The following is a 25,974-nucleotide window of genomic DNA, read 5'->3' as shown; positions in this document are numbered from 1 at the left end:
CTCAGTTGGATCTCCTTCACTTGACAGGGGTGTGCCCGAGCAGCGACCCTCCCCAGCTCTAGCCCAACTTCTACTTACCTGCCAGGTGAGATACTATAATCATGAAGGTGCTTCTCCCAGGGCAAGGCTCACCCATTGCACTCTGGATGTGCTGCCCCTGCGATTTCCCCAAATGTGGGAAACTTGACTGCATAATTTGTGTTTCCCCTGGTCGGCTCTCGTATAATTCAGATCTCTTTGTCTCAGGTCTCTCTCCAGCCTAGTTTGCTGTCTGTTTCCACTTCTCTTTTCTTAAGCCGCTCCATTCTATGGCCTTGCGCACTATCCTTACTTCTCCCGTCTGCTTACTTTGTGCCTTCCAATACACAATGCAAACTACAGGTAGTGCTGCAGGGCCCACACCCTTTTACTTGCCGTACAGAGCAGCTCTGGAGCTGTTACAGTGCCCAGCTACTGCAAGAAATCAGCTTGAATGCTTCAGGGGCTGGGGCATAGCCAACATGAGCCCCACACCGAAGGAGAATGGAGGTGTTTAATGCGAACTAGGGGTCATCCAAGCGCCGCAAAAGGCCGCCATGCCCTGCACGCCCCTTTTCTCTTTTCATATGCAGACGAGGGTTGAAGCCAACTTTGACCCACTGCTTGGATGACATCACCATATGCAAATCCATCTGCTGCAGGCCTTCCCCCAGGAATGCTTGCACTAGTTGTTGCATTTGGTTTGTTGTTTGGGGGTGCTTCAGTATTAGGCAGCCTTCTGCCCTCCCATGTTCATCTGAAAATATGTGTTCTCCCTGCAGTTGTTGTCCCCAGATGAGAGTTCCCTTATGCTGCCTCAGTTGAATCTCCTTTACTTGACAGAGATGTGCCTGAGCAGCGGCCCTCCCCAGCCCTATCCCAAATCATACTTATTTTGCATAGGAGATACCATGGTCATGAAGATTATTCTCCCAGTGTGAGGTTCATTCATTGCATTCTGGGTATGCTGACCCCTGTGATTTCCCCAAATGTGGGAAACTCGACAGCATTATTTGTGGTAGTGGGGGACTGTGTTTGTGTTTTCCTCTGGTCAGCTCTGGTAAAAGTCAGATTTCTTTGTCTCAGATCTTCCTCTAGCCTTGTTCTCCTTTCGAGAATTCCCTTGTGCTGCCTCAGTTGGATCTCCTTCACTTGACAGGGGGGTACCCGAGCAGCGACCCTCCCCAGCTCTAGCCCAACTCCTACTTACCTGCCAGGTGAGATACTATGATCACGTAGGTGCTTCTCCCAGGGCAAGGCTCACCCATTGCACTCTGGGTGTGCTGCTCCTGCGATTTCCCCAAATGTGGGAAACTTGACTGCATAATTTGTGTTTCCCCTGGTCGGCTCTCGTATAATTCAGATCTCTTTGTCTCAGGTCTCTCTCCAGCCTAGTTTGCTGTCTGTTTCCACTTCTCTTTTCTTAAGCCGCTCCATTCTATGGCCTTGCGCACTATCCTTACTTCTCCCGTCTGCTTACTTTGTGCCTTCCAATGCACAATGCAAACTACAGGTAGTGCTGCAGGGCCCACACCCTTTTACTTGCCGTACAGAGCAGCTCTGGAGCTGTTACAGTGCCCAGCTACTGCAAGAAATCAGCTTGAATGCTTCAGGGGCTGGGGCATAGCCAACATGAGCCCCACACCGAAGGAGGGTGGAGGTGTTTAATGCGAACTAGGGGTCATCCAAGCGCCGCAAAAGGCCGCCATGCCCTGCACGCCCCTTTTCTCTTTTCATATGCAGACAAGGGTTGAAGCCAACTTTGACCCACTGCTTGGATGACATCACCATATGCAAATCCATCTGCTGCAGGCCTTCCCCCAGGAATGCTTGCACTAGTTGTTGCATTTGGTTTGTTGTTTGGGGGTGCTTCAGTATTAGGCAGCCTTCTGCCCTCCCATGTTCATCTGAAAATATGTGTTCTCCCTGCAGTTGTTGTCCCCAGTGAGAGTTCCCTTATGCTGCCTCAGTTGAATCTCCTTTAATTGACAGAGATGTGCCTGAGCAGCGGCCCTCCCCAGCCCTATCCCAAATCATACTTATTTTGCATAGGAGATACCATGGTCATGAAGATTATTCTCCCAGTGTGAGGTTCATTCATTGCATTCTGGGTATGCTGACCCCTGTGATTTCCCCAAATGTGGGAAACTCGACAGCATTATTTGTGGTAGTGGGGGACTGTGTTTGTGTTTTCCTCTGGTCAGCTCTGGTAAAAGTCAGATTTCTTTGTCTCAGATCTTCCTCTAGCCTTGTTCTTCTTTCGAGAATTCCCTTGTGCTGCCTCAGTTGGATCTCCTTCACTTGACAGGGGGGTACCCGAGCAGCGACCCTCCCCAGTTCTAGCCCAACTCCTACTTACCTGCCAGGTGAGATACTATGATCACGTAGGTGCTTCTCCCAGGGCAAGGCTCACCCATTGCACTCTGGGTGTGCTGCTCCTGCGATTTCCCCAAATGTGGGAAACTTGACTGCATAATTTGTGTTTCCCCTGGTCGGCTCTCGTATACTTCAGATCTCTTTGTCTCAGGTCTCTCTCCAGCCTAGTTTGCTGTCTGTTTCCACTTCTCTTTTCTTAAGTGCCTTCCAATGCACAATGCAAACTACAGGTAGTGCTGCAGGGCCCACACCCTTTTACTTGCCGTACAGAGCAGCTCTGGAGCTGTTACAGTGCCAAGCTGCTGCAAGAAATCAGCTTGAATGCTTCAGGGGCTGGGGCATGGCCAACATGAGCCCCACACCGAAGGAGGGTGGGGGTGTTTAATGCGAACTAAGGGTCATCCAACGCCGCAAAAGGCCGCCATGCCCTGCATACCCCTTTTCTCTTTTCATATGCAGATGAGGGTTCCAGCCAACTTTGGCCCACTGCTTGGATGACATCACCGTATGCAAATCCGTCTTCTGCAGAACTTCCCCCAGGAATGCTTGTACTAGTTGTTGCATTTGGTTTGTTGTTTGGGGGTGCTTCAGTATTAGGCAGCCTTCTGCCCTCCCATGTTCATCTGAAAATATGTGTTCTCCCTGCAGTTGTTGTCCCCAGATGGGAGTTCCCTTGTGCTGCCTCAGTTGAATCTCCTTTACTTGACAGAGATGTGCCTGAGCAGCGGCCCTCCCCAGCCCTATCCCAAATCATACTTATTTTGCATAGGAGATACCATGGTCATGAAGATTGTTCTCCGAGGGTGAGGTTCATTCATTGCATTTTGGGTATGCTGACCCCTGTGATTTCCCCAAATGTGGGAAACTCGACTGCATTATTTGTGGAGGTGGGGGACTGTGTTTGTGCTTTCCTCTGGTCAGCTCTGGTAAAAGTCAGATTTCTTTGTCTCAGATTTTCCTCTAGCCTTGTTCTTCTTTCGAGAGTTCCCTTGTGCTGCCTCAGTTGGATCTCCTTCACTTGACAGGGGGGTACCCGAGCAGCAACCCTCCCCAGCTCTAGCCCAACTCCTACTTACCTGCCAGGTGAGATACTATGATCATGAAGGTGCTTCTCCCAGGGCAAGGCTCACCCATTGCACTCTGGGTGTGCTGCTCCTGCGATTTCCCCAAATGTGGGACACTTGACTGCATAATTTGTGTTTCCCCTGGTCGGCTCTCATATAATTTAGATCTCTTTGTCTCAGGTCCCTCTCCAGCCTAGTTTGCTGCCTGTTTCCACTTCTCTTTTCTTGAGCCGCTCCCTTCTATGCCCTTGTGCACTATCCTGACTTCCCCGTCTGCTTACTTTGTGCCTTCCAACGCACAATGCAAAATACAGGTAGTGCTGCAGGGCCCACACCCTTTTACTTGCTTTACAGAGCAGCTCTGGAGCTGTTACAGTGCCCAGCTGCTGCAAGAAATCAGCTTGAATGCTTCAGGGGCTTGGGCATAGCCAACATGAGCCCCACACCGAAGGAGGGTGGAGGTGTTTAATGCGAACTAGGGGTCATCCAAGCGCCGCAAAAGGCCGCCATGCCCTGCACACCCCTTTTTTATTTTCATATGCAGACGAGGGTTGAAGCCAACTTTGACCCACTGCTTGGATGACATCACCATATGCAAATCCATCTGCTGCAGGCCTTCCCCAAGGAATGCTTGCACTAGTAGTTGCATTTGGTTTGTTTTTTGGGGGTGCTTCAGTATTAGGCAGCCTTCTGCCCTCCCATGTTCATCTGAAAATATGTGTTCTCCCTGCAGTTGTTGTCCCCAGATGAGAGTTCCCTTGTGCTGCCTCAGTTGAATCTCCTTTACTTGACAGAGATGTGCCTGAGCAGCGGCCCTCCCCAGCCCTATCCCAAATCATACTTATTTTGCATAGGAGATACCATGGTCATGAAGATTGTTCTCCCAGGGTGAGGTTCATTCATTGCATTCTGGGTATGCTGACCCCTGTGATTTCCCCAAATGTGGGAAACTCGACTGCATTATTTGTGGTAGTGGGGGACTGTGTTTGTGCTTTCCTCTGGTCAGCTCTGGTAAAAGTCAGATTTCTTTGTCTCAGATCTTCCTCTAGCCTTGTTCTTCTTTCGAGAGTTCCCTTGTGCTGCCTCAGTTGGATCTCCTTCACTTGACAGGGGGTGCCCGAGCAGCAATCCTCCACAGCTCTAGCCCAACTCCTACTTACCTGCCAGGTGAGATACTATGATCTTCACTGTTAGGGCAATCAGGATGTGGAATTCCCTGCCAGGGAAGGTGGTAATGGCGGACTCTGTAATTGGATTTAAAAAAGGAATGGATACATTTCTGAATGAAAAAGCTATCCAAGGTTATAATACTTAAAATATCAACATGGTTAATCCGGGGGTAACATGAGTTATAGTAGCTAACTAGTCATAAAACATTATTCAGCAAGTATGTAGAATCATCACAACTTAAAACAGGTTGAACACGATGGGCAATTTGCCTCTATTCAACCTCAAAAACTATGTTACTATATGTTACTATATTACTATGTTACTGTAGTATACAGAACACCACAATGTAATGAGCAGTGATAGTGAGCACTGATGAGGATACTAAAACTGACACTGAGCAGCAAGATGCAGCACTGGACTATTAGTAATGTACTGTAGTATGCTGAGCACCACAATGCAGCACAAGACAATGAGCAGTGATACTGAGCACTGATGAGGATACTACTGAGAACTGACACTGAGCAGGAGAGACACACTACTAGTATTACTGAGCAGCAATAAGTAACCACTGATACTGAGCACTGATATGGAGATTTCCACTGAGAGAACATAGCCACGTCCTCTCCGCTCTCTCTTCAATGCACGAGTAAAAATGGCGGCAACGCGCAGCTCTTTATATGGAATCCGAATCTCGCGAGAATCCGACAGCGGGATGATGACATTTTCCCTTGTTCAGGTTTTCCGAGTCAGGCGGGAACAACCGAGCCTGCCTCGGACCAGTGTAAACCACGTGGAGTTCGTCGGGAATTCGGTTCTCGGAGAACCGAACCCGCTCCTCTATATATACTATATTACTATGTTACTGTAGTATACAGAACACCACAATGCAATGAGCAGTGATAGTGAGCACTGATGAGGATACTAGAACTGACACTGAGCAGCAAGATGCAGCACTGGACTATTAGTAATGTACTGTAGTATGCTGAGCACCACAATGCAGCACAAGACAATGAGCAGTGATACTGAGCACTGATGAGGATACTACTGAGAACTGACACTGAGCAGGAGAGACACACTACTAGTATTACTGAGCAGCAATAAGTAACCACTGATACTGAGCACTGATATTGAGATTTCCACTGAGAGAACATAGCCACGTCCTCTCCGCTCTCTCTTCAATGCACGAGTAAAAATGGCAGCAACGCGCAGCTCTTTATATGGAATCCGAATCTCGCGAGAATCCGACAGCGGGATGATGACATTTTCCCTTGTTCAGGTTTTCCGAGTCAGGCGGGAACAACCGAGCCTGCCTCGGACCAGTGTTAACCACGTGGAGTTCGTGGGGAATTCGGTTCTCGGAGAACCGAACCCGCTCCTCTCTACCTTATACCCATCAATTTTTTTATTTTCAGTCTAAGCCCCTGCAGTTTTCTGTAAGCATCTGCTTCGCTATGATGATCAACAAGTCACAAGGGCAAACACTCAGGGCTTGAGGCGTAGATCTTAGGACCAGCTGCTACAAGCATGGCAGAGGTGTCACTATCACTGGTGAGACCCAGAGAGGTGGCGAGGGAGATTGTAATGCAGTGCGCGCAGATAAACAGCGCAATGGTAAAAAGGAGGCATGGTTTCATAGGTAGGGGCGTGGCCTGGTGGCCTGAATCTACATTTTGTTGCTCCGGGAGTCCCGGGGGTTGGGGGCTGCACCCGGGGACTAGTGTGTGAGCGGTGCTGGCTCCTGCACAGTGACAGGGCATGGCCACCCAGCATGACGCCTCCCTTCTTGACCATGCTGTAATTGCAGTCGCACTGCAGTTCAGCGTGATCATAAAAAATGGTGTAGGCTCCTGCTGGTGCAGACTGTAGAGAAAAGCTGCTGTGACCACGCCCCCTGTGTCTCCTCCGTTGCAGACCCCATTTTGAAGCCTTGCCCCCTGACTAAGAGAAAAGAATGCCCTTGCGCACTATCCTGACTTCTCCTCCCGTCTGCTTAATTTGTGCCTTCCAACGCACAATGCGAACAACAGGTGGTGCTGCAGGGCCCACACTCTTTTACTTGCCTTACAGAACAGCTCTGGAGCTGTTACAGTGCCCAGCTGCTGCAAGAAATCAGCTTGAATGCTTCAGGGGATGGGGCATGGCCAACATGAGCCCCACACCAAAGGAGGGTGGGGGTGTTTAATGCGAACTAGGGGTCATCCAAGCACTGCAAAAGGCCGCCATGCCCTGCATGCCCCTTTTCTCTTTTCATATGCAGATGAGGGTTCCAGTCAACTTTGGCCCACTGCTTGGATAACATCACCATATGCAAATCCGTCTGCTGCAGACCTTCCCCCAAGAGTGCTTGTACTAGTTGTTGCATATGGTTTGATATTTGATGGTGCTTCAGTATTAGGCAGCCTTCCGCCCTCCCATGTTCATCTGAAAAGATGTGGTCTCCCTGCAGTTGTTGTCCCCAGATGAGAGTTCCCTTGTGCTGCCTCAGTTGAATCTCCTTTACTTGACAGAGATGTGCCTGAGCAGCGGCCCTCACCAGCCCTATCCCAAATCATACTTATTTTGCATAGGAGATACCATGGTCATGAAGATTGTTCTCCCAGGGTGAGGTTCATTCATTGCATTCTGGGTATGCTGACCCCTGTGATTTTCCCAAATGTGGGAAACTCGACTGCATTATTTGTGGTAGTGGGGGACTGTGTTTGTGCTTTCCTCTGGTCAGCTCTGGTAAAAGTCAGATTTCTTTGTCTCAGATCTTCCTCTAGCCTTGTTCTTCTTTCGAGAGTTCCCTGGTGCTGCCTCAGTTGGATCTCCTTCACTTCACAGGGGGGAACCCGAGCAGCGACCCTCCCCAGCTCTAGCCCAACTCCTACTTACCTGCCAGGTGAGATACTATGATCATGAAGGTGTTTCTCCCAGGGCAAGGCTCACCCATTGCACTCTGGGTGTGCTGCCTCTGCGATTTCCCCAAAAGTGGGAAACTTGACTGCATAATTTGTGTTTCCCCTGGTCGGCTCTCGTATAATTCAGATCTCTTTGTCTCAGGTCTATCTCCAGCCTAGTTTGCTGTCTGTTTCCACTTCTCTTTTCTTCAGCCGCTCCCTTCTATACCCTTGTGCACTATCCTGACTTCTCCTCCAGTCTGCTTACTTTGTGCCTTCCAATGCACAATGCAAACTACAGGAAGTGATGCAGGGCCCACACCCTTTTACTTGCCTTACAGAGCAGCTCTGGAGCTGTTACAGTGCCCAGCTGCTGCAAGAAATCAGCTTGAATGCTTCAGGGGATGGGGCATGGCCAACATGAGCCCCACACCAAAGGAGGGTGGAGGTGTTTAATGCGAACTAGGGGTCATCCAAGCACCGCAAAAGGCCGCCATGCCCTGCACGCCCATTTTCTCTTTTCATATGCAGATGAGGGTTGAAGCCAACTTTGACCCACTGCTTGGATGACATCACCGTATGCAAATCCGTCTTCTGCAGAACTTCCCCCAGGAATGCTTGCACTAGTTGTTGCATTTGGTTTGTTGTTTGGGGGTGCTTCAGTATTAGGCAGCCTTCTGCCCTCCCATGTTCATCTGAAAATATGTGTTCTCCCTGCAGTTGTTGTCCCCAGATGAGAGTTCCCTTGTGCTGCCTCAGTTGAATCTCCTTTACTTGACAGAGATGTGCATGAGCAGCGGCCCTCCCCAGCCCTATTCCAAATCATACTTATTTTGCATAGGAGATACCATGGTCATGAAGATTGTTCTCCCAGGGTGAGGTTCATTCATTGCATTTTGGGTATGCTGACCCCTGTGATTTCCCCAAATGTGGGAAACTTGACTGCATTATTTGTGGTAGTGGGGGACTGTGTTTGTGCTTTCCTCTGGTCAGCTCTGGTAAAAGTCAGATTTCTTTGTCTCAGATTTTCCTCTAGCCTTGTTCTTCTTTCGAGAGTTCCCTTGTGCTGCCTCAGTTGGATCTCCTTCACTTTACAGGGGGGTACCCGAGCAGCGACCCTCCCCAGCTCTAGCCCAACTCCTACTTACCTGCCAGGTGAGATACTATGATCATGAAGGTGCTTCTCCCAGGGAAAGGCTCACCCATTGCACTCTGGGTGTGCTGCCCCTGCGATTTCCCCAAATGTGGGAAACTTGACTGCATAATTTGTGTTTCCCTTGGTCGGCTCTCGTATAATTCAGATCTCTTTGTCTCAGGTCTCTCTCCAGCCTAGTTTGCTGTCTGTTTCCACTTCTCTTTTCTTCAGCCGCTCCCTTCTATACCCTTGTGCACTATCCTGACTTCTCCTCCCGTCTGCTTACTTTGTGCCTTCCAATGCACAATGCAAACTACAGGTAGTGCTTCAGGGCCCACACCCTTTTACTTGCCTTACAGAGCAGCTCTGGAGCTGTTACAGTGCCCAGCTGCTGCAAGAAATCAGCTTGAATGCTTCAGGGGATGGGGCATGGCCAACATGAGCCCCACACCAAAGGAGGGTGGGGGTGTTTAATGCGAACTAGGGGTCATCCAAGCACTGCAAAAGGCCGCCATGCCCTGCATGCCCCTTTTCTCTTTTCATATGCAGATGAGGGTTCCAGTCAACTTTGGCCCACTGCTTGGATAACATCACCATATGCAAATCCGTCTGCTGCAGACCTTCCCCCAGGAGTGCTTGTACTAGTTGTTGCATATGGTTTGATATTTGATGGTGCTTCAGTATTAGGCAGCCTTCCGCCCTCCCATGTTCATCTGAAAAGATGTGGTCTCCCTGCAGTTGTTGTCCCCAGATGAGAGTTCCCTTGTGCTGCCTCAGTTGAATCTCCTTTGCTTGACAGAGATGTGCCTGAGCAGCGGCCCTCACCAGCCCTATCCCAAATCATACTTATTTTGCATAGGAGATACCATGGTCATGAAGATTGTTCTCCCAGGGTGAGGTTCATTCATTGCATTCTGGGTATGCTGACCCCTGTGATTTTCCCAAATGTGGGAAACTCGACTGCATTATTTGTGGTAGTGGGGGACTGTGTTTGTGCTTTCCTCTGGTCAGCTCTGGTAAAAGTCAGATTTCTTTGTCTCAGATCTTCCTCTAGCCTTGTTCTTCTTTCGAGAGTTCCCTGGTGCTGCCTCAGTTGGATCTCCTTCACTTCACAGGGGGGAACCCGAGCAGCGACCCTCCCCAGCTCTAGCCCAACTCCTACTTACCTGCCAGGTGAGATACTATGATCATGAAGGTGCTTCTCCCAGGGCAAGGCTCACCCATTGCACTCTGGGTGTGCTGCCCCTGCGATTTCCCCAAATGTGGGAAACTTGACTGCATAATTTGTGTTTCCCCTGGTCGGCTCTCGTATAATTCAGATCTCTTTGTCTCAGGTCTCTCTCCAGCCTAGTTTGCTGTCTGTTTCCACTTCTCTTTTCTTCAGCCGCTCCCTTCTATACCCTTGTGCACTATCCTGACTTCTCCTCCCGTCTGCTTACTTTGTGCCTTCCAATGCACAATGCGAACTACAGGTAGTGCTGCAGGGCCCACACCCTTTTACTTGCCTTACAGAGCAGCTCTGGAGCTGTTACAGTGCCCAGCTGCTGCAAGAAATCAGCTTGAATGCTTCAGGGGCTGGGGCATAGCCAACATGAGCCCCACACCAAAGGAGGGTGGAGGTGTTTAATGCAAACTAGGGGTCAGCCAAGCGCCGCAAAAGGCCGCCATGCCCTGCACGCCCCTTTTCTCTTTTCATATGCAGACGAGGGTTGAAGCCAACTTTGACCCACTGCTTGGATGACATCACCATATGCAAATCCATCTGCGGCAGGCCTTCCCCCAGGAATGCTTGCACTAGTTGTTGCATTTGGTTTGTTGTTTGGGGGTGCTTCAGTATTAGGCAGCCTTCTGCCCTCCCATGTTCATCTGAAAATATATGTTCTCCCTGCAGTTGTTGTCCCAAGATGAGAGTTCCCTTGTGCTGCCTCAGTTGAATCTCCTTTACTTGACAGAGATGTGCATGAGCAGCGGCCCTCCCCAGCCCTATTCCAAATCATACTTATTTTGCATAGGAGATACCATGGTCATGAAGATTTTTCTCCCAGGGTGAGGTTCATTCATTGCATTTTGGGTATGCTGACCCCTGTGATTTCCCCAAATGTCGGAAACTTGACTGCATTATTTGTGGTAGTGGGAGACTGTGTTTGTGCTTTCCTCTGGTCAGCTCTGGTAAAAGTCAGATTTCTTTGTCTCAGATTTTCCTTTAGCCTTGTTCTTCTTTCGAGAGTTCCCTTGTGCTGCCTCAGTTGGATCTCCTTCACTTTACAGGGGGGTACCCGAGCAGCGACCCTCCCCAGCTCTAGCCCAACTCCTACTTACCTGCCAGGTGAGATACTATGATCATGAAGGTGCTTCTCCCAGGGCAAGGCTCACCCATTGTACTCTGGGTGTGATGCTCCTGCGATTTCCCCAAATGTGGGAATCTTGACTGCATAATTTGTGTTTCCCCTGGTCGGCTCACGTATAATTCAGATCTCTTTGTCTCAGGTCTCTCTCCAGCCTAGTTTGCTGTCTGTTTCCACTTCTCTTTTCTTCAGCCGCTCCCTTCTATACCCTTGTGCACTATCCTGACTTCTCCTCCCATCTGCTTACTTTGTGCCTTCCAATGCACAATGCAAACTACAGGTAGTGCTGCAGGGCCCACACCCTTTTACTTGCCTTACAGAGCAGCTCTGGAGCTGTTACAGTGCCCAGCTGCTGCAAGAAATCAGCTTGAATGCTTCAGGGGCTGGGGCATAGCCAACATGAGCCCCACACCGAAGGAGGGTGGAGGTGTTTAATGCGAACTAGGGGTCATCCAAGCACCGCAAAAGGCCGCCATGCCCTGCACGCCCCTTTTCTCTTTTCATATGCAGATGAGGGTTGAAGCCAACTTTGACCCACTGCTTGGATGACATCACCGTATGCAAATCCATCTTCTGCAGAACTTCCCCCAGGAATGCTTGCACTAGTTGTTGCATTTGGTTTGTTGTTTGGGGGTGCTTCAGTATTAGGCAGCCTTCTGCCCTCCCATGTTCATCTGAAAATATGTGTTCTCCCTGCAGTTGTTGTCCCCAGATGAGAGTTCCCTTGTGCTGCCTCAGTTGAATCTCCTTTACTTGACAGAGATGTGCATGAGCAGCGGCCCTTCCCAGCCCTATTCCAAATCATACTTATTTTGCATAGGAGATACCATGGTCATGAAGATTGTTCTCCCAGGGTGAGGTTCATTCATTGCATTTTGGGTATGCTGACCTCTGTGATTTCCCCAAATGTGGGAAACTTGACTGCATTATTTGTGGTAGTGGGGGACTGTGTTTGTGCTTTCCTCTGGTCAGCTCTGGTAAAAGTCAGATTTCTTTGTCTCAGATTTTCCTCTAGCCTTGTTCTTCTTTCGAGAGTTCCCTTGTGCTGCCTCAGTTGGATCTCCTTCACTTTACAGGGGGGTACCCGAGCAGCGACCCTCCCCAGCTCTAGCCCAACTCCTACTTACCTGCCAGGTGAGATACTATGATCATGAAGGTGCTTCTCCCAGGGCAAGGCTCACCCATTGCACTCTGGGTGTGCTGCTCCTGCGATTTCCCCAAATGTGGGAAACTTGACTGCATAATTTGTGTTTCCCCTGGTCGGCTCTCGTATAATTCAGATCTCTTTGTCTCAGGTCTCTCTCCAGCCTAGTTTGCTGTCTGTTTCCACTTCTCTTTTCTTGAGCCGCTCCCTTCTATGCCCTTGCGCACTATCCTGACTTCTCCTCCTGTCTGCTTACTTTGTGCCTTCCAACGCACAATGCGAACTACAGGTAGTGCTGCAGGGCCCACACCCTTTTACTTGCCTTACAGAGCAGCTCTGGAGCTGTTACAGTGCCCAGCTGCTGCAAGAATTCAGCTTGAATGCTTCAGGGGCTGGGGCATAGCCAACATGAGCCCCACACCAAAGGAGGGTGGAGGTGTTTAATGCAAACTAGGGGTCAGCCAAGCGCCGCAAAAGGCCACCATGCCCTGCACGCCCCTTTTCTCTTTTCATATGCAGACGAGGGTTGAAGCCAACTTTGACCAACTGCTTGGATGACATCACCATATGCAAATCCATCTGCGGCAGGCCTTCCCCCAGGAATGCTTGCACTAGTTGTTGCATTTGGTTTGTTGTTTGGGGGTGCTTCAGTATTAGGCAGCCTTCTGCCCTCCCATGTTCATCTGAAAATATATGTTCTCCCTGCAGTTGTTGTCCCAAGATGAGAGTTCCCTTGTGCTGCCTCAGTTGAATCTCCTTTACTTGACAGAGATGTGCATGAGCAGCGGCCCTCCCCAGCCCTCTTCCAAATCATACTTATTTTGCATAGGAGATACCATGGTCATGAAGATTTTTCTCCCAGGGTGAGGTTCATTCATTGCATTTTGGGTATGCTGACCCCTGTGATTTCCCCAAATGTGGGAAACTCGACTGCATTATTTGTGGTAGTGGGAGGCTGTGTTTGTGATTTCTTCTGGTCAGCTCTGGTAAAAGTCAGATTTCTTTGTTTCAGATTTTCCTTTAGCCTTGTTCTTCTTTCGAGAGTTCCCTTGTGCTGCCTCAGTTGGATCTCCTTCACTTAACAGGGGGGTGCCCGAGCAGCGACCCTCCCTAGCTCTAGCCCAACTCCTACTTACCTGCCAGGTGAGATACTATGATCATGAAGGTGCTTCTCCCAGGGCAAGGCTCACCCATTGCACTCTGGGTGTGCTGCCCCTGCGATTTCCCCAAATGTGGGAAACTTGACTGCATAATTTGTGTTTCCCCTGGTCGGCTCTCGTATAATTCAGATCTCTTTGTCTCAGATCTCTCTCCAGCCTAGTTTGCTGTCTGTTTCCACTTCTCTTTTCTTCAGCCGCTCCCTTCTATACCCTTGTGCACTATCCTGACTTCTCCTCCCGTCTGCTTACTTTGTGCCTTCCAATGCACAATGCAAACTACAGGTAGTGCTGCAGGGCCCACACCCTTTTACTTGCCTTACAGAGCGTCTCTGGAGCTGTTACAGTGCCCAGCTGCTGCAAGAAATCTGCTTGAATGCTTCAGGGGATGGGACATGGCCAACATGAGCCCCACACCAAAGGAGGGTGGAGCAGAAGGCTGCCTAATACTGAAGCACCCCCAAACAACAAACCAAATGCAACAACTAGTGCAAGCATTCCTGGGGGAAGGCCTGCCGCAGATGGATTTGCATATGGTGATGTCATCCAAGCAGTGGGTCAAAGGTGGCTTCAACCCTCGTCTGCATATAAAAACAGAAAAGGGGCGTGCAGGGCATGGTGGCCTTTTGCGGCGCTTGACTGACCCCTAGTTTGCATTAAACACCTCCACCCTCCTTCGGTGTGGGGCTCATGTTGGCTATGCCCCAGCCCCTGAAGCATTCAAGCTGATTTCTTGCAGCAGCTGGCCACTGTAACAGCTCCAGAGCTGCTCTGTAAGGCAAGTAAAAGGGTGTGGGCCCTGCAGCACTACCTGTAGTTTGCATTGTGCATTGGAAGGCACAAAGTAAGCAGACGGGAGGAGAAGTCAGGATAGTGCACAAGGGTATAGAAGGGAGCGGCTGAAGAAAAGAGAAGTGGAAACAGACAGCAAACTAGGCTGGAGAGAGACCTGAGACAAAGAGATCTGAATTATACGAGAGCCGACCAGGGGAAACACAAATTATGCAGTCAAGTTTCCCACATTTGGGGAAATCGCAGGAGCAGCACACCCAGAGTACAATGGGTGAGCCTTGCCCTGGGAGAAGCACCTTCATGATCATAGTATCTCACCTGGCAGGTAAGTAGGAGTTGGGCTAGAGCTGGGGAGGGTCGCTGCTCGGGTACCCCCCTGTAAAGTGAAGGAGATCCAACTGAGGCAGCACAAGGGAACTCTCGAAAGAAGAACAAGGCTAAAGGAAAATCTGAGACAAAGAAATCTGACTTTTACCAGAGCTGACCAGAAGAAATCACAAACACAGCCTCCCACTACCACAAATAATGCAGTCAAGTTTCCCACATTTGGGGAAATCACAGGGGTCAGTATACCCAAAATGCAATGAATAAACCTCACCCTGGGAGAAAAATCTTCATGACCATGGTATCTCCTATGCAAAATAAGTATGATTTGGAATAGGGCTGGGGAGGGCCGCTGCTCATGCACATCTCTGTCAAGTAAAGGAGATTTAACTGAGGCAACACAAGGGAACTCTCATCTGGGGACAACAACTGCAGGGAGAACATATATTTTCAGATGAACATGGGAGGGCAGAAGGCTGCCTAATACTGAAGCACCCCCAAACAACAAACCAAATGCAACAACTAGTGCAAGCATTCCTGGGGGAAGGCCTGCCGCAGATGGATTTGCATATGGTGATGTCATCCAAGCAGTGGGTCAAAGTTGGCTTCAACCCTCGTCTGCATATGAAAAGAGAAAAGGGGCGTGCAGGGCATGGCGGCCTTTTGCGGTGCTTGGATGACCCCTAGTTCGCATTAAACACCTCCACCCTCTTTTGGTGTGGGGCTCATGTTGGCCATGCCCCATCCCCTGAAGCATTCAAGCAGATTTCTTGCAGCAGCTGGGCACTGTAACAGCTCCAGAGCTGCTCTGTAAGGCAAGTAAAAGGGTGTGGGCCCTGCAGCACTACCTGTAGTTTGCATTGTGCATTGGAAGGCACAAAGTAAGCAGACGGGAGGAGAAGTCAGGATAGTGCACAAGGTTATAGAAGGGAGCGGCTGAAGAAAAGAGAAGTGGAAACAGACAGCAAACTAGGCTGGAGAGAGACCTGAGACAAAGAGATCTGAATTATACGAGAGCCGACCAGGGGAAACACAAATTATGCAGTCAAGTTTCCCACATTTGGGGAAATCGCAGGGGCAGCACACCCAGAGTGCAATGGGTGAGCCTTGCCCTGGGAGAAGCACCATCATGATCATAGTATCTCACCTGGCAGGTAAGTAGGAGTTGGGCTAGAGCTGGGGAGGGTCTCTGCTCGGGCACCCCCCTGTCAAGTGAAGGAGATCCAACTGAGGCAGCACAAGGGAACTCTCAAAAGAAGAACAAGGCTAGAGGAAGATCTGAAACAAAGAAATCTGACTTTTACCAGAGCTGACCAGAGGAAAACACAAACACAGTCCCCCACTACCACAAATAAAGCAGTCGAGTTTCCCACATTTGGGGAAATCACAGGGGTCAGCATACCCAGAATGCAATGAATGAACCTCACCCTGGGAGAATAATCTTCATGACCATGGTATGTCCTATGCAAAATAAGTATGATTTGGGATAGAGCTGGGGTGGGCCGCTGCTCAGGCACATCTCTGTCAAGTTAAGGAGATTCAACTGAGGCAGCACAAGGGAACTCTCATCTGGGGACAACAACTGCACGGAGAACACATATTTTCAGATGAACATGGGAGGGCAGAAGGCTGCCTAATACTGAAGCACCCCCAAACAACAAACCAAATGCAACAACTAGTGCAAGCATTCCTGGGGGAAGTTCTGCAGAAGACGGATTTGCATACGGTGATGTCATCCAAGCAGTGGGTCAAAGTTGGCTTCAACCCTCATCTGCATATGAAAAGAGAAAAGGGGCGTGCAGGGCATGGCGGCTTTTTGCGGTGCTTGTGACAATACTAAATACTTTTGTCGTATAAACAACCCTTTATGAGGTCTAAGAACACTGTACGCTGTTTACTTAAGAAGTACCGTAAGGGTACACTAGTTGCGTAACGATCGCTCAGCCGTAGGCGAGACGCTCAAGCGTCACGTTCGCTCACGGCCCAGAGATCACAGGACACGTTATTGGCTGTTGACTAACGTAATGATTCGCTATGGCGTAGCAGACGCTCGAGACCACGAGGAGATCACCAGCAGCGCAGACGCTCACAACGCTATACCTTTATGTCTAAACCTTTTAACAATGAAATACACAGAATACCTTAATGTGGATACAGGGTGTAAGTGCAACCTTGTGTAACCTGACTAACTACAAAGCTGCTTGAGCGTCACCGACGCTCAAGTGAACACTTAACACTATAGAAAATACACAGATACTGGTTTAGGGTCCAAAGCCTATTAACTGTATTATATCTAATATACTGGTAAAAAGGGGATAACAGTACAAATGATACACTACAATATAACAAAGACTTCCTAACCAAAATAGCTACACTAGAAATACAATACAATACAATTACTATTTATGGGAAAATGGAAGGGGAAGAGAAGAAGAGAGAGATAGAGAGAAATGGCTCATGATAACATTAAATAAGAGACAACATGGTTGCAGATAAAACTACACATGTGAGAGACAATCGCTGCGCAGTTAGTCAATGCTGAATACAGCATGGGATGGAAGCTAGACTCCATTTTGAGAAACCTCCACTTGATTCCAAAGACAACACCACATGGCTGAAAGGGGGAGGGGAAGACATCCAGCAGCAGCCATTTTAGATTTGCAGGTCCAAACACATGGCACTTTATTCCAAAATGTCCAAGCCTCAAAACAATGCATATGTTCTGATTTTACAATTCCAAACCATCTAAATCACCTTTCACAATGTAATCCAACTTCCTAGAACCATCTCATAATTTCACATCCCAAACAACTTCAGTATCTCAATAACCAGAGCATATTCATCACAAGACCAGATCACAATGTAATTAACACAAACGTAACTGCATGGTGGTATTTATGATTAACAGGATATATATTATAACTAACCAGCACAATCTATTTTAAATCTCCATAGGCAAACAAATACCACAAATACTATGCTACAGATTGTATACTGTTCCAATTCATCACGGACTTCACAGAGTATCCACAAACACCCAACAATCACACAACCAAGTTACAATATCCTATTTAAAACCAGAAAGCAATCTGTCTGTTTCCTTATCTAGCCATGTGAAGTTCAATACTTAGCCTTTAGTTTGGAAGATGTCCTGGGGATTCAGCCGCCATGCTGCTTGGTGCCAGGTAGCTGTGTGTGTGTCTGTGAGTGTAGCTACATTACATCTGTTCTCTGAGGCCACACCTGACCACTACCTTCCTGTTTGACCAGTACCTGGGGGAGGGGTCTTTCTTTCTCCTTTGTATATGCTAATCAGGTTCAGCCCTGAAAACTTAGTAAAAGGTTGTCTTGAGCATCCATTGTTCTAACAATATGATCTTAGCTTTTATACATATAATCATATCTATCCGCTGCAATGTCCCACAACAACACAACAGGCCTCAAACTAACCCACACCTCATTCTGCTTGCTTCAATACCAAACATGATGTGTTTATCTGGTTCGGTTCGAATGATACACATCCATGACATTAATTCATTAGCCAATTCTAAATCTCCATGATGTCTGGTGCTGTTCATTATTATAACCATGTACTGTATGAAACAAGTGCCGAATCCATCTCTGTGCCATGTCCGAGCAAATGCGTGTGTTTCCATATATTGCTGTGCTCGCTGCGCATATTTGCAAGTATAGCGACTTATATGTGTGCAGTTTATATGGTCTCTCTATGTAATATTTTTGACTTTGACAGTCCACCCTTTGGCAGTCACCAATAACTGCCACTTCCTAAAACATTTCAAAAAGAGAAAAATATATGTCAGGGGTTAATACATTTCCATGGTTGGGTAAGGGAGGAGAGAGGAGAAGGTGTGAAGAGGGTATGACCTAGTGAGATAGCAGAAGCATGTGTGTATGAATCCATGTTTGGGGGGTCATGTATCATCGTGCCGTACGTGTTGTACATCAAGCTTCGAGGTATTGCGAAGTATACATTTGAATTCCTTCTTATCCCGTACTAAGGGTCTGTGGATGGGCTGTCAAACTTTACCGAGCTCATTTCGGCTGTGGTTGTAACAAAATGGGGGAGCACATTTTAGTTGATGATACATGAATGGGGGAGGTATGTGGTTGCTGATATCTGTGCCTGTATTCCCTATCGACTATGTGTGTCATTACCTGAGGGTTGTAGAGATGAAGATAAAGAACACTTATGGAAAATGCAATGATATTCTATGTCAGGGAAATGTACATCTGTTGTTGAAGTTTTGTTCGGTATCTGTTGAGAGTCGTCTTCTTTGCGCTGTATTGCTCTTTGGGCATGAGCAAATAGCTTTGTCAGTGCCATCAGATTTACAAAAAATGTTGGGCTAGCGTGAGTTTAAAATACTAGGGAAACTGGGGATCCATGGCAAAGTTCATCAAGTGTCCATATCATAGGTCGTCAAAACTTCATCTTTGGTTCTTGTCTGTTGTCTGTATAGCGTCTCGTTAACTTCCTCGTCCAAGGGGTCTTTGTATCTTGGAGAAAAGCAGAAAAACAGGTGAAAGAAACGGACCGTATAATCGCATTTTCATCACATCATGGTTTCTATCATTGGGTCATATACCAAATCCAGGTTAATTACAGTTTCCTCACTCCTTAGACTCATTACCTCAGGTAGTACTTTTCCAATACAACACAATCCTTCAGAGTTTGGGGCAAGCCGCTCATACGCCTTTCTCCCGCATATGAAATATGCATCATCGGGGAGAACATATGGGACGGAATATGTCATTACCATGTTACACATTTTCCATGTGAACTCTCCTAACCCTAACTCTCCCATCTGTTTAGTACACGTATCAGTTTGTACGATATGTGCACAGTATCCTGGTGATACTTCTCCAACTCTCGTAATCCTATTTCCTAAGGTATACCTATACCGGAAAGATTTTCCTCTACTGGCTATGTGGCGTACAAGCTCTGTATCTGTAGGCATTCTATCTGCTCTATGCGAAAAGGTCATGGTTTGGTTGCTCCATGACACTTCCCAATTTCCCGGCTTTCGGGGATTGGAGATGTTAAAACATAATAGGGACCTATCCACATGGTATTGGTGGAGCTTCAAACTAGGAGGGCTGGAGATATTAAACCTCCTGTCCACCGGTCTCCCACCCTTTAGCTCAAGTACCTCCCCTACCGTTAAAGGAAATGGTACTAGCCCTGATTTACTATGACCCTGAGGTACTTGAGAGCATACCCAACAATCTGTTTTATTTAACACACTACCCACTAAGGAGTGATAGTCACTCAATGGATGCCGGTCCATATGGATATTAAAACTGGATTGGCATTTCTTTATGCATCCATCCTCAACCATTGTCACAGAGCCTACAGATACAGTTTTCTTTTTGAACTAACAATCCTTCACAATTGTTTACAAATAACATGGTTGTTAGATCGTGCCCGGTACTCGCCTTTGCTTGGTGATTGGGTTGCTATTGGAAATTTACACCTCCGTCTCAGTCATCAGGACCTTTCTGGATCCTTTCTCGACCTCACTGGTACTCTCACCGAAACAGACTGCTCTGGTCAACATCATGGTCAACAGGAAAATCCATATCACAGTCTCTTGGGGCAAGTCCATCTTACAGGAGGAGAAAAGAAGAAATTTGTAAAGGGGGTATAAGAAATCAGTTTGAGGGGGAGAGAACTTGTTACGATAATAAGTTCTCTCGTCTTGTTGTTCTTCTTGTTCTGCTGTCCTCTCAAAGGTGCTATCTCTCAGTCTTCCAAACGAACATTCTGGTGATGCAATATTCCTTCCTAACCGGCGATCTTTCTGTAAGGAGAAAAAATCTGGCATTACCATTGGTCCAACTGAGGGGTGACATACCATCTTTAAACCATGAAAACATGAGTGAGAAGAGAGAGGAAAAAAAAAAAAAAAAAAACAAGAGATAGAGAACAATTCATATGCATATATATATTACATAACTCGACATTAACCATCAATAGGAAAAGAGAAACAAAGCATTTTTAAAACATTGTCAACATTAAGAAAACATTGTTAGCATTAGAAAAACATTGTCAGATTATCAGGCTGTCATATCTACGTGTCTAATGGTCTCCTTGAGCAGTCCCTCCCCACCAGCACCTGCATTACTCCACTGTCTGTATCTGGCCAGAAATACATTGTGGCGGAGGTCATGCTGGGGTTTGGTAGACTTCTGCAAGGACCAAGTGGATATGCAATGTGTGAATTCTTACCAATACTCGTCAGAGATGGGGATAGAGAGAGAGAGAAAAAAAAAACATTTCACAGATACATTTACAACGTTTCACCTGGTCATTCCTGTGTCTTCAGTGAATGACCTCCCAATTTATTAACCATTACCTCAGGCTTACCATCAGTCGTATGATCACCTTTCTTGACTACCTATCATGGGTGTGGCTCAAAATTCTTCCTATGTGATCCCTGCTTGTAATTTGGTGTGTCATAACTTTTGCTCATTTTCATGTCTAGGGGGTCTGATTTTATGTGGGCTGTTGCCAGTGGCGTAAGTTCGCCCCAGTCGCCCGGAGGCATGATAAAATGCTGGTGCCCCCCCCTATACATATAGGAATATATATATATATATATATATATATATATATAAAAATAAAATGAAGAAGTGGCACTCACGGGACTTGATTGATAAAAATAAGACTCAGGACACGGCGGTCTCAGATGAAAGATCTTTCAGCTGAGACCGCCGTGTCCTGAGTCTTATTTTTATCAATCAAGTCCCGTGAGTGCCACTTCATTGATTTAGCTACAAGGTCCCACAAACCTGTTAGGAGGCACCTGGGCATTAACTGGAGGAGGAGAGAGTGCCGGCACTTTTATATATATATATATATATATATATATATATATATATACACACACACACACCATATGTAGATATCTGGTACTTGGGGTGAACAGTAGCAGCGTACTCACAATAGTACTTTCACAATAGTAGTATAGATACGGGATGCGGTCAAGATGCCGCCGGCCGGAATCCCGGCGGTCGAAATACCGACGCCGGAATCCCAACCGCCACAATCCCGACATACTCTCCCTTCGTGGATGTCCACGACACCCATAGAGGGAGAATATAATAGTGTGCCGAGCGTAGCGAGCCCGCAAGGGGCTGCGTTCCGCTCGCCACCCCTGTCGGGATTGTGTGGTCGGGATTCCGGCGTCGGTATTTCGACCGCCGGGATTCCGGCCGGCGGCATTTAGTACTGATCCCATAGATACACATACCTCTTTCACTTACACAAACCTCTTTCAATTAAACAGACACACACATGCCTCTTTCAATTACACACACACACACATGCATCTTTCACTTACACACACACGCCTTTCACTTACACACACGCATCTTTCACTTACACACACATGCATGTCTTTTACTTACACACACTTACATGCCTCTCACGTAAACCCACACTCACATGCCTCTTTCACTTACACACATATGCATCTTTCAATTACACACACACAATTACACACACACACGCCTTTTTCAATTACACACACACACACACACAATTACACACACACATGCCTCTTTCACTTAAACAGACACACCCATGCCTCTTTCAATTACACACACACAATTACACACACACACACATACCACGCCTCATTCAATTACACACACACACTCACATGCCTTTCACTTACACACTCACATGCCTTTCACTTACATACACACACGCCTATTTCAATTACACACAAACACAGTTACACACCCACAATTACACACACATGCCTCTTTCAATTAAACAGACACACACATGCCTCTTTCAACTACACACACAATTACACACACACACACACCACGCCTCATTTAATTACACACACAATTACACACACACACACACACACACACACACACACAATTACACACACACACCTCATTTAATTACACACACAATTACACACACACACTTACACACAATTACACACACCACGCCTCATTTAATTACACACACACACACACACACACACACACACACACACACGTCTTTTTCACTTAAACACACAACTTTCGTTAAAACACACAGACACACACACACCTCCCTTAAAATTATCAACACACATAAACAGTCAGTGTTGCCAATATTTATTAAAGATACCCCCAGTAATCAACCCCATACACACACATACACCACACACACCACACATACACAGTGCAGCAGCATGAGGCAGGTGGTGCCAGTGCCTACCTTCGGCTAGCAGCAGGATGGAGGAAGAGAGAGCTATAGACGGCCAGCTCTTCTGGAAGTGCCTGTGATCAGCTGTGCGCTGGAGCTCCCCCTAGCTGCAGCCAGCTGCCAGCTCGTCTCTGTGGATACGAGGAGGCAGCTGCTGCAGCCGTGTCACGACACTGACACCGATCCTCCATCCACATTTGGCAGAGCGGCGATTGATTGTCGGGCAGTGGGAGGCAATGGAGGACAGGTGCCCCCTTGAGGTCAGGAGCCCGGCGGCAGCCGACTCCACTGCCTCCCACAGTTCCGCCACTGGCTGTTGCAGTTACTGACATAATGCCCTTCTCTTTTGCACAGATCACAAATCCTTAAGTTCCTCCATGTGCCAATGGCCTGGGGTTTTGGTTGATTTGATGCCTCCTCAAACGCTTGGATGCTCATCACCATCAACCGCTTTCCCTGTACCTACCTGATTCCTTGGATACCATGATTATGTCGTTGTCTAGGGAGTTGGTATGCCTTCTGTGAATCTTTGATCATACAGTTAGATCTTTCCTAGGATCTGGGTAATCAGACATGATTGATCTCAATTCTGTCCGGGACCAGGGATGGCGCATTGCACTGTCCTTGACGGGAATGGTTCCCTGATCATCAGTCTTCCCATTGGGGACTGTGATCACCCTGACAGGACTAAACTCAATCACATCACCTTGTTTTGGTCTTACAATATGGGGTACATTTGTTTGTGCGTGATATAAAACATTGTACGTACCTGTGGACACGACCTCACCTGACCCTCCGTTAGGGGGTTTGATTATTGCCTTTACCAATTTGGTCGCGTCCACCTGGATGTCTTGTAGGATGGCTTCTTTAAGAGGTGCCGACATCGTTCTGGGCTCACTTTCTTGTTGGTAATCCTGAGGGAAGTTTAACATGGGGTGCGACTTGCACAGGTTAACATTTGTAATTTTTACACTTTAATTTTCATAAACATTATTACATTTAACACTTTCATTCTTAATACAGTTACTAAGTGCATTTTTATCGTACAACATTGTGCCATTTCTCTGCAACCATAATCCTCTTCAATGCCATGTCTCTCCTCTCAAGATGAAAGTTAGATATGTAAGTTACATTTCTTTGCATTTCACTTTCCTGTTGCCATAACTGCAAACAATCATCATGTTTAACTCGTTGTTTCCAGGATTTTATGAGACTGATCCTTTGCCTTAAATTATGCAACACCTCTAAGTCAAAACTACCTATCCCGGGAAATGGTGCCTTATCCCCCGCAGTCATTCGTGTCCATTCATCACAAAAGGTCTCAGTGTGGGGACCATATTTCCCCCACATTACTAACCGAGCAGACCCTCGGGGTCTGCAAGCCTCTGGAGTCTGAATCCTGACCTCCGACCGTCTCTGTGTTGTGCACTTGGCTGCCATTGTTGACCTTTTTAAACACAGAAAAACTTCCTAAAATGCACCAAACACAGAACTTCGTTGGAAATCCTTAAAGCTCTTCCACTGAACTTCTTCTGCTCCGGGTATCCCCGTTCCGCCTTCTAGCAGACACGTGTAGCCGTTGCAGGCCCTATCTCTAGAGATTTTCCTGAGAAAATTCCCTTCCTTTTTCTTTACACAAATCACGCTTGCATGTGCTCCCTACAACACGTATGAGGGCAAGATTTACGCATGGATATACGACCTCATATCACGTTGCGTTATTGGTCACACATACAACCGTGCGGTCCAATCGTACCACTTATAGACACTTGTTGCCCATAAATGGTAGGATCATTGGAGTCTCCCTACTGTGCTCCAAAACAGCCAGAGCGTAATACAACGAAAACTTTATCACACTCTGTTGCACGTTTTCACTCAGATCGTGCTCATCACGTTCCACATAGATCACACAGATCACAAAGTCCACAAAGCGGAATTCAATACCGTTTTATCACATAGATCACAAAGTCCACAAAGCGGGATTCAATACACTCATACCGTTTTCAACCCACTATCATTCTTATAGTTTTCTGATCAGAAAAATCATTTCCCGTAGTCTGATAGCTCTCCCCAGAGGCGTTACAGTAAAGTAAGGTATTTAAACTAAATTTTGGAAACTGAACAAATGTGTGCTATTGTCTTGTGGCTTCTGTATCGCCTTACTATAAGCGATATTTCACTATATAAACGCTTACCAAACACCACACAGTATCTTCTATGCTGTGTGCTTGTTTTTTCTCAGCACGTTATCAATGCAAATGGCAAACAGGAAGGTGAGATGTGAAACTTACACAGATGAAAATGCAATTCTAAATTTAATCTAATAACATACATTGATGTAAGCACACGCATATAGATATTACATATAAGTACCAATCACTATTACCTATGATTGACTATGATATAGATTAAATAAATGCATTAAAAAAAAACTCATTAAATGATGATTTCTTTTTGACAGTGGATGGCTGATTGTTTCCTGAGTCAACTGAAAACCAGCCGCTCAGAAAAAAAAAAAATGTGACCTTCCCAAAATGGCCGCTGCTCCTCCCCCTTCCACCTCCATGAGGGTCACACAAAATGGTGGACAGACCATGCGGCCTCTTGTCACAAAGAAAGTCATCATTCAAAACTCCTAAAGTTATTCTAGGCCTGAGTGTGTAGTTGGCACCAAATTGAAATAAAAACCAGATTTTCAAAGACAATAGCGTACTGTTCTTACCTCCGGTCCCGGATTCCCTCAGCACCCTTTACTAAGCGAAACAGACGCTTATCCAATCAGCACTGCAAGGAATATGATCCCGCCCTTTGCTGATGGATAATGTCTGCTGATCTACCTAGTGCAGATATGTGAAGGACTGGACGGCCCCCAATTGACAATACTAAATACTTTTGTCGTATAAACAACCCTTTATGAGGTCTAAGAACACTGTACGCTGTTTACTTAAGAAGTACCGTAAGGGTACACTAGTTGCGTAACGATCGCTCAGCCGTAGGCGAGACGCTCAAGCGTCACGTTCGCTCACGGCCCAGAGATCACAGGACACGTTATTGGCTGTTGACTAACGTAATGATTCGCTATGGCGTAGCAGACGCTCGAGACCACGAGGAGATCACCAGCAGCGCAGACGCTCACAACGCTATACCTTTATGTCTAAACCTTTTAACAATGAAATACACAGAATACCTTAATGTGGATACAGGGTGTAAGTGCAACCTTGTGTAACCTGACTAACTACAAAGCTGCTTGAGCGTCACCGACGCTCAAGTGAACACTTAACACTATAGAAAATACACAGATACTGGTTTAGGGTCCAAAGCCTATTAACTGTATTAT

General features: G+C 47.1%; 22 non-coding genes and 2 pseudogenes across 22 annotated transcripts; 20 read left to right on the top strand and 4 right to left on the bottom strand.

The window, feature by feature from the left end:
• The first annotated feature begins 70 nt into the window (after positions 1-70).
• LOC135009651 (U1 spliceosomal RNA) lies at positions 71-233 on the top strand. The gene has a single exon (XR_010209178.1). It is a non-coding gene; the product is annotated as a U1 spliceosomal RNA (small nuclear RNA).
• Positions 234-904: 671 nt separating this feature from the next.
• Positions 905-1,068, top strand: LOC135009530 (U1 spliceosomal RNA). Its single transcript, XR_010209071.1, has one exon. It is a non-coding gene; the product is annotated as a U1 spliceosomal RNA (small nuclear RNA).
• A 152-nt stretch (positions 1,069-1,220) lies between these two features.
• On the top strand, positions 1,221-1,383 carry LOC135009615 (U1 spliceosomal RNA). The gene has a single exon (XR_010209149.1). It is a non-coding gene; the product is annotated as a U1 spliceosomal RNA (small nuclear RNA).
• A 670-nt stretch (positions 1,384-2,053) lies between these two features.
• Positions 2,054-2,217, top strand: LOC135009529 (U1 spliceosomal RNA). The gene has a single exon (XR_010209070.1). It is a non-coding gene; the product is annotated as a U1 spliceosomal RNA (small nuclear RNA).
• A 152-nt stretch (positions 2,218-2,369) lies between these two features.
• Positions 2,370-2,532, top strand: LOC135009617 (U1 spliceosomal RNA). The gene has a single exon (XR_010209151.1). It is a non-coding gene; the product is annotated as a U1 spliceosomal RNA (small nuclear RNA).
• Positions 2,533-3,146: 614 nt separating this feature from the next.
• On the top strand, positions 3,147-3,310 carry LOC135009463 (U1 spliceosomal RNA). The gene has a single exon (XR_010209005.1). It is a non-coding gene; the product is annotated as a U1 spliceosomal RNA (small nuclear RNA).
• Positions 3,311-3,462: 152 nt separating this feature from the next.
• Positions 3,463-3,604, top strand: LOC135009631 (U1 spliceosomal RNA; annotated as a pseudogene).
• A 691-nt stretch (positions 3,605-4,295) lies between these two features.
• LOC135009616 (U1 spliceosomal RNA) lies at positions 4,296-4,459 on the top strand. Its single transcript, XR_010209150.1, has one exon. It is a non-coding gene; the product is annotated as a U1 spliceosomal RNA (small nuclear RNA).
• A 2,719-nt stretch (positions 4,460-7,178) lies between these two features.
• Positions 7,179-7,342, top strand: LOC135009653 (U1 spliceosomal RNA). The gene has a single exon (XR_010209180.1). It is a non-coding gene; the product is annotated as a U1 spliceosomal RNA (small nuclear RNA).
• A 152-nt stretch (positions 7,343-7,494) lies between these two features.
• On the top strand, positions 7,495-7,657 carry LOC135009591 (U1 spliceosomal RNA). Its single transcript, XR_010209130.1, has one exon. It is a non-coding gene; the product is annotated as a U1 spliceosomal RNA (small nuclear RNA).
• A 674-nt stretch (positions 7,658-8,331) lies between these two features.
• Positions 8,332-8,495, top strand: LOC135009839 (U1 spliceosomal RNA). The gene has a single exon (XR_010209336.1). It is a non-coding gene; the product is annotated as a U1 spliceosomal RNA (small nuclear RNA).
• Positions 8,496-8,647: 152 nt separating this feature from the next.
• LOC135009581 (U1 spliceosomal RNA) lies at positions 8,648-8,810 on the top strand. Its single transcript, XR_010209120.1, has one exon. It is a non-coding gene; the product is annotated as a U1 spliceosomal RNA (small nuclear RNA).
• Positions 8,811-9,484: 674 nt separating this feature from the next.
• On the top strand, positions 9,485-9,648 carry LOC135009640 (U1 spliceosomal RNA). Its single transcript, XR_010209168.1, has one exon. It is a non-coding gene; the product is annotated as a U1 spliceosomal RNA (small nuclear RNA).
• Positions 9,649-9,800: 152 nt separating this feature from the next.
• On the top strand, positions 9,801-9,963 carry LOC135009569 (U1 spliceosomal RNA). Its single transcript, XR_010209108.1, has one exon. It is a non-coding gene; the product is annotated as a U1 spliceosomal RNA (small nuclear RNA).
• Positions 9,964-10,637: 674 nt separating this feature from the next.
• On the top strand, positions 10,638-10,801 carry LOC135009532 (U1 spliceosomal RNA). Its single transcript, XR_010209073.1, has one exon. It is a non-coding gene; the product is annotated as a U1 spliceosomal RNA (small nuclear RNA).
• Positions 10,802-10,953: 152 nt separating this feature from the next.
• LOC135009695 (U1 spliceosomal RNA) lies at positions 10,954-11,105 on the top strand (annotated as a pseudogene).
• Positions 11,106-11,790: 685 nt separating this feature from the next.
• LOC135009458 (U1 spliceosomal RNA) lies at positions 11,791-11,954 on the top strand. The gene has a single exon (XR_010209000.1). It is a non-coding gene; the product is annotated as a U1 spliceosomal RNA (small nuclear RNA).
• Positions 11,955-12,106: 152 nt separating this feature from the next.
• On the top strand, positions 12,107-12,269 carry LOC135009577 (U1 spliceosomal RNA). Its single transcript, XR_010209116.1, has one exon. It is a non-coding gene; the product is annotated as a U1 spliceosomal RNA (small nuclear RNA).
• Positions 12,270-12,943: 674 nt separating this feature from the next.
• Positions 12,944-13,107, top strand: LOC135009502 (U1 spliceosomal RNA). The gene has a single exon (XR_010209043.1). It is a non-coding gene; the product is annotated as a U1 spliceosomal RNA (small nuclear RNA).
• A 152-nt stretch (positions 13,108-13,259) lies between these two features.
• LOC135009568 (U1 spliceosomal RNA) lies at positions 13,260-13,422 on the top strand. Its single transcript, XR_010209107.1, has one exon. It is a non-coding gene; the product is annotated as a U1 spliceosomal RNA (small nuclear RNA).
• Positions 13,423-14,250: 828 nt separating this feature from the next.
• LOC135009606 (U1 spliceosomal RNA) lies at positions 14,251-14,413 on the bottom strand. The gene has a single exon (XR_010209140.1). It is a non-coding gene; the product is annotated as a U1 spliceosomal RNA (small nuclear RNA).
• A 152-nt stretch (positions 14,414-14,565) lies between these two features.
• Positions 14,566-14,729, bottom strand: LOC135009498 (U1 spliceosomal RNA). Its single transcript, XR_010209039.1, has one exon. It is a non-coding gene; the product is annotated as a U1 spliceosomal RNA (small nuclear RNA).
• A 674-nt stretch (positions 14,730-15,403) lies between these two features.
• On the bottom strand, positions 15,404-15,566 carry LOC135009595 (U1 spliceosomal RNA). The gene has a single exon (XR_010209133.1). It is a non-coding gene; the product is annotated as a U1 spliceosomal RNA (small nuclear RNA).
• A 152-nt stretch (positions 15,567-15,718) lies between these two features.
• LOC135009519 (U1 spliceosomal RNA) lies at positions 15,719-15,882 on the bottom strand. Its single transcript, XR_010209061.1, has one exon. It is a non-coding gene; the product is annotated as a U1 spliceosomal RNA (small nuclear RNA).
• Between the last annotated feature and the right edge of the window lie 10,092 nt (positions 15,883-25,974).

The sequence above is a fragment of the Pseudophryne corroboree genome, unplaced genomic scaffold (genome assembly GCF_028390025.1).
Source record: "Pseudophryne corroboree isolate aPseCor3 unplaced genomic scaffold, aPseCor3.hap2 scaffold_227, whole genome shotgun sequence".
Taxonomy (NCBI): domain Eukaryota; kingdom Metazoa; phylum Chordata; class Amphibia; order Anura; family Myobatrachidae; genus Pseudophryne; species Pseudophryne corroboree.
This window is presented reverse-complemented; position numbering and strand designations above follow the sequence as displayed.